We start from the raw sequence: 5,233 nt of genomic DNA, 5'->3' as shown, positions 1-5,233 counted from the left end.
ATTTCTGTACTTATATATAAGTGACTTTGGAATGGTAGACATAACTGATTGTTTATCGGGCCAAAATATGAGGTTTCCTAATTCCTTAGCTAAAAATTTAATCCATGTATTGAATATATGTGAAGCAGTCCCTGCTGACACATTAAATAGACCTCCAAGAAACGTAAGGGTTAGTGCCAACCTTATTTTTAGCAATACTAAAATAAATTCATCTTTCGTATTCAGAACTCTGCATGGTCCTCGTTTTTTGAGAGTCACGTCTGTTTTCACCCTTGGTGATGCTCTAGGGGATTTTTTGGAACCACGCCAGTAAGACATTTTTTCACTTTTGGCTGTAAATGTGAGTGCAAACACTCAAACCCAATTCCAGTATATTGTTTTACTGTCTTATCAGACTTCAGTACAACCTTAGCCATATCAAAATGTTTTCTATGGATTTTGTTTGCTTTATTTGTAAGTTTTTAACCTTTGATTGCAGTTCTTCAATAACAAGTTACTTCTCTGAACAGCTTAAACAGGAAATTTGAGCAGTAGCATATGTCTGCTGCATGTAGTCATGATCCTTGAGGCAAAATGTACTCGCACCAGATTCAATTGGAATTTCAACTTCTACAGTTTGTTGCCTATCAACGGGTTCCTCTTCAACACATCCTGTTGTATTAATAATACTGCTAGCTAGTTCTTTCTTTCTTTTTTTCACCTTTCCCATCACCTCTGAATATGGCGGTCTCACTTTAGGAGGGTTTCTTGGGCGCTTTGTAGCATGGTCATAACCCATATTTTCAGTTGGATCAGGCCAGGCGGCAGTTGGCTCTCCATTTTTGAAATGAACAGAACATACTCTGTCTTGGTAAGAGGCTGTCCAATTTTTACCGGATTTTGTCTTTCTGTTAACAAGTTTATTCCATCGGTTACGCCCTTCTGGATTTTTTTTTCTGAAGGAAATGGAAACAGTATAAATGGAGGCTTGCAAACACAACCTCCCAATCGCACACCATGTATTTCGCACAAACCTGCATACCAATCATCCAACTTGAATGTACTGTTGGAACATCCACATATGGCACAAATTCTTCCCATAATTTCAATCAAGTAACTCAGCTGTATTTTTTCTGTACCTAAATAATTATTCAAAAAGAAAAAAAAATTACAGTACTATACTAGAAACTATTTTTTTTTTACTCAAACAAAAAAGTAATCCATTTTTTATCAAACAGACATGAGCTGCATTTGTCGTACTGTACAAACTATAAGAAACGAAGAATTCGATCAGAGATGGCCCTAAATCTCACATTGTCAGCAGACTCTGCCTATGTATGCCTAGAAAATTATTGGCTAGGCCTACTAGCCTAGGCCTAGCCTTCCTTTTTACTCCGGCCTAGCAAATCATCATTGTTTCAGGTTGTGGTTCGATAATCGGTAGAATCAGGGCTAGGCTGTATACATACTTACGAATAACAATTTAAAATAATAAATGTTATGCTAACAGTATGTCTAATTTTCATGCCACTATTCGAATCTAAAAACCGACCATAATCTACGCCGCCGATCACCACACAACACGAACGGACATCGTCGGCAAGCTGGGCTAGCCTATGCCTAGGCCAAATTTTCGCCATCAAATTTGACGTAAGAAATCAGAATAACAACACCACTTGATAAGTTTAAAGTATATTATTATCACGATTCGTTGCGTTATTATTTCGTATTGTTGTGTGTAGCAAGCAGCTATGAAAGGTTGAAACTCGCCGATTGTATCACAAATAACCTTTACCGGAAGGTCAAGCGATGATTTCACACATGCGCATAACGTAACTATGAACTGGCTTATAGAACATTTATATAGCGCCGGTATCCGCCAAATATGACGCTCATGACGCTTCTGAAATTGTTTCATCAGTTATATGCAGCACAGAAAAGAATCACGTCTTATACGTTCGTTCGTGTATTGCGGACTCGCGATCAAAGGCTGACAGCAGTGCGGCGGCTGGTTCACAATGCTAAAACCCTGGAGCGTGCATAGCCATTCAGCCCAAAGCATAAATCCATCTGCGCAACAAGCACATGGTTAAACGATTGATCGTCGCCAATGCGGAGTACTTCTTAATTTTGCATCGGCTGTGGGCACGGAGGCTATGGGTAAATAATAGCACAATGGAGAGAGGTTCGTCTATACAGTAATAATATATAATAGTTTAGAATTTGTTGTTGTTTGCACATTGTAAATATTCTGTGTAAACTTAGACCAGTCATAGACCATACCAATAGGCCGTGATGATCGTTAAGCGCACACACATGGTTAAAAAATCTATCTAGAGGGCGCTATTTTGTCATACTTCTCAATTACGAATTTTCTCAATTACACGCCTTTTAGATTAAAGGGTACGTAATTGAGAAGGTCGACTGCAGTCGATCTTCCCAATTACGAACTTCTCAATTACGAACCTTCTATTTTACGAACGGTGTTTGGATGATGACGTCATTATGCGATCGTAAAACGATTTTAGGTTACTTTTTAAAGTTATTATCCATGTGAATTTAGAGTGCTTTTGTTCATTTATTCTATTGCATAACAAGAAACTTCAAGTGTATTAAAGCAATTGAACATCAATTGTGTTTTACGAATCTTTATTTTATCAATTAAAGCATCGTTTATAAAAACACTAACGGCGATAATAAGACGTGGTAAAGTCATTGCCAATAAGATAAACTATTAAAGGAGCACCAGTAACTGGTTTCTTTCCAGCGACATGCCGATCTAAATTTAGACCGTCTTACAGAGACGACATTAGACCGCTATCATCGTTAATAGCAACAGTCGGTTAACATCGAAGGAGCGCATAGCTGTGGTTGACAAAACTTTACAAGACGCGCGTCTGGGAATGAATTGGTTTATGCTTATGACCTTTGTAAACAATGAATAGGGTTTAGATAAGAAACGACAGAAAATATATGCAATTTAAATGAATCATTTGTACGTATTATTTTAAATGACACCTTTTCATTGGTAGGTAGGGAGCATGGGAGGAGCATAGACCTGATTGTTTAATTAATTAATTGAAACATAATTAAATGAAATGTAATGTACATTTCAACAATAGCTACTGCCTCGAAATAACCAAGACAGTGTATTTCCATTGATACGAAACTGAGCGTAATAAAAGCCTATGAGAACCGCGAGTCAAATTCAGCGATTGGAAAACGTTTTGGACTTTCGAAGTCTACGGTAGCGACCATATGGAAAAACAGAGAGAAAATACAAAGACACATTTCAACAAACGAAAACCCTGCTAAAGCAAGAAAATCTTCGTATGTGAAAACACCAATCTTCGATAAAGTAGATGCGGCCATGTACACGTGGATGGAGCAGCAGAGGGCTAGGGGAGTGTCTGTTAAGGGACTGTTGTAATTGATTACACCTAAAATGAAATTTTTAATCACAAAATTTCAACCAGTTACCTCAAAATATACTTTTCACTTTTAAAGATGCGAAACTCTATTCATTTATGGACATAAATAAGTAAATTTGTGTTAGTTTAGACATCAGCAGAAAGTGACAATTAGCATGTTTCTAGTAGTATTTTTTATTAAATTCTGGGAAAAACTAGGGAACGTTAGGGTTAAGTTACGGGTTAGTTGGCTTCACTTAGATATTGTTGTACATACAGTAAATTCAAGACTACTGGTGTTATTAAATAAATATTTTGAAACAATTTATCATCCTTGTACATTGCAAATAATTTATTACAAGTGTATTTTCTCACAGTTAATATAAAATTGTTTTACTGTACACAGATTAAAGCAGTCAGGTATTACAATATATATCACTGCATTTTACACACTCTATTTATTATCAAAATATTATATATATGGATTTATAATTACTATATAGTTTATACCAATGTAAAGGGATAGGGAAGAACAACTTACATTTATTTACTGTACACAAAATTCTAATTCATACTATATCTTAAACTTTTAAAATATGAGACGAGAGTGGTGAAGATACAAAAACATTGTACTAAACGACAAAATGTTCTTGAAATCAACTTTGCTGGCCTATCCGCATCAATAGCAACAATTTCAATTACAGACTAGGTCTGGAAGGTTACACACAATTGACTGGTCCAGATATACAAAAGCTCTAGGCTTGTGCTGACAAAATTTACTTTCATGAGTGATGTGATTGTCAAAAAAACAGAGCACAGTTGTCACATGAATTGTCAAGAATGAATCTATTTACATAAGATCTGTTGCATTAATGAGGATGGACTTATCAGGTATCTTCCATAACAATTTATAAATAATTCTTCCAATACAAAGTTTATTTCATCATCTATAGCATCAAAAAACCCAGGGCAGTCTTCACAGCTTCTGGGAAGTTGTCCCTAATCGCCCACACAGTGCAAGATGGAATGACCCTTCTGTCAGATTTCTTTAGCCTGTTAAACACCTACCAAATGAAAACCATTGATATCCAACATGTCGTCATTTCCTGTAAGAAGAGAAGTGAACAGACTAGTTTAAAAAAATCAGAGTGACTATTCTTACACCATTAAAAAATAATTAGTATTGATATTACAATGTCTTTATAAGGAATTAATCATTCTGGCACTAATCATCAATGATAATTTTTGTTGAAAATATATATATTCTAACTAGAAATTGCAAATTGCAAGTGAAGTGCTGCGAAGTTCAACTGCGAAAAATGTTCTTCGAACAAAATTATTTATGCGAGTCAAGTGAAAATAATGAATAATAAAAATATAACAACTAATATGAGCACGACTCATTGTCTACATTAGAACAGCGTTGGTACCGTGTACAATAGTGTTTTGCTGCAGTGACATCTCTCTGCTGGCACTCGCTGCTGCTGACGATGACTCGCTGCTGGCGAATCGATCTGCGCATGTGTATAAAATGGTATTTATTTCCTTCGAAAACTATGACAGTCTACAACAAGCATCGCCTAAATGTAATAATTAGCACGTTGAAATAGGCTAGTAAATAAGTTTAACTGGGTTCGTAAATAATATTGGCCTCAAAATATTGTGGCTGAGACATGAGCCGATTAAACGTAGAAATAGAAACCTAGAAATATAGTAAAAACGCTGAATAGTACTCCAGCGTCGCGACATGCCGACGTTGGTACGAGTAGGTTATCTACAAACGTTGCCTAAAGTAATTGATTTTACCCGGCAGAACGAAGAAGGAAACTCCGCTTTTCAGTTGT

The 5,233-nt window shown here is 36.1% G+C and overlaps 1 pseudogene; it reads right to left on the bottom strand.

The window, feature by feature from the left end:
• Nucleotides 1-379: 379 nt before the first annotated feature.
• On the bottom strand, nucleotides 380-1,737 carry LOC117121037 (annotated as a pseudogene).
• Nucleotides 1,738-5,233: the final 3,496 nt, after the last annotated feature.

The sequence above is a fragment of the Anneissia japonica genome, unplaced genomic scaffold, assembly GCF_011630105.1.
Source record: "Anneissia japonica isolate Jap-2015-1 unplaced genomic scaffold, ASM1163010v1 scaffold1360_len38183_cov106, whole genome shotgun sequence".
Taxonomy (NCBI): Eukaryota; Metazoa; Echinodermata; class Crinoidea; order Comatulida; family Comatulidae; genus Anneissia; species Anneissia japonica.
The sequence above is the reverse complement of the archived record's forward strand: the minus strand, read 5'-3'. Positions and strand labels throughout refer to the sequence as shown.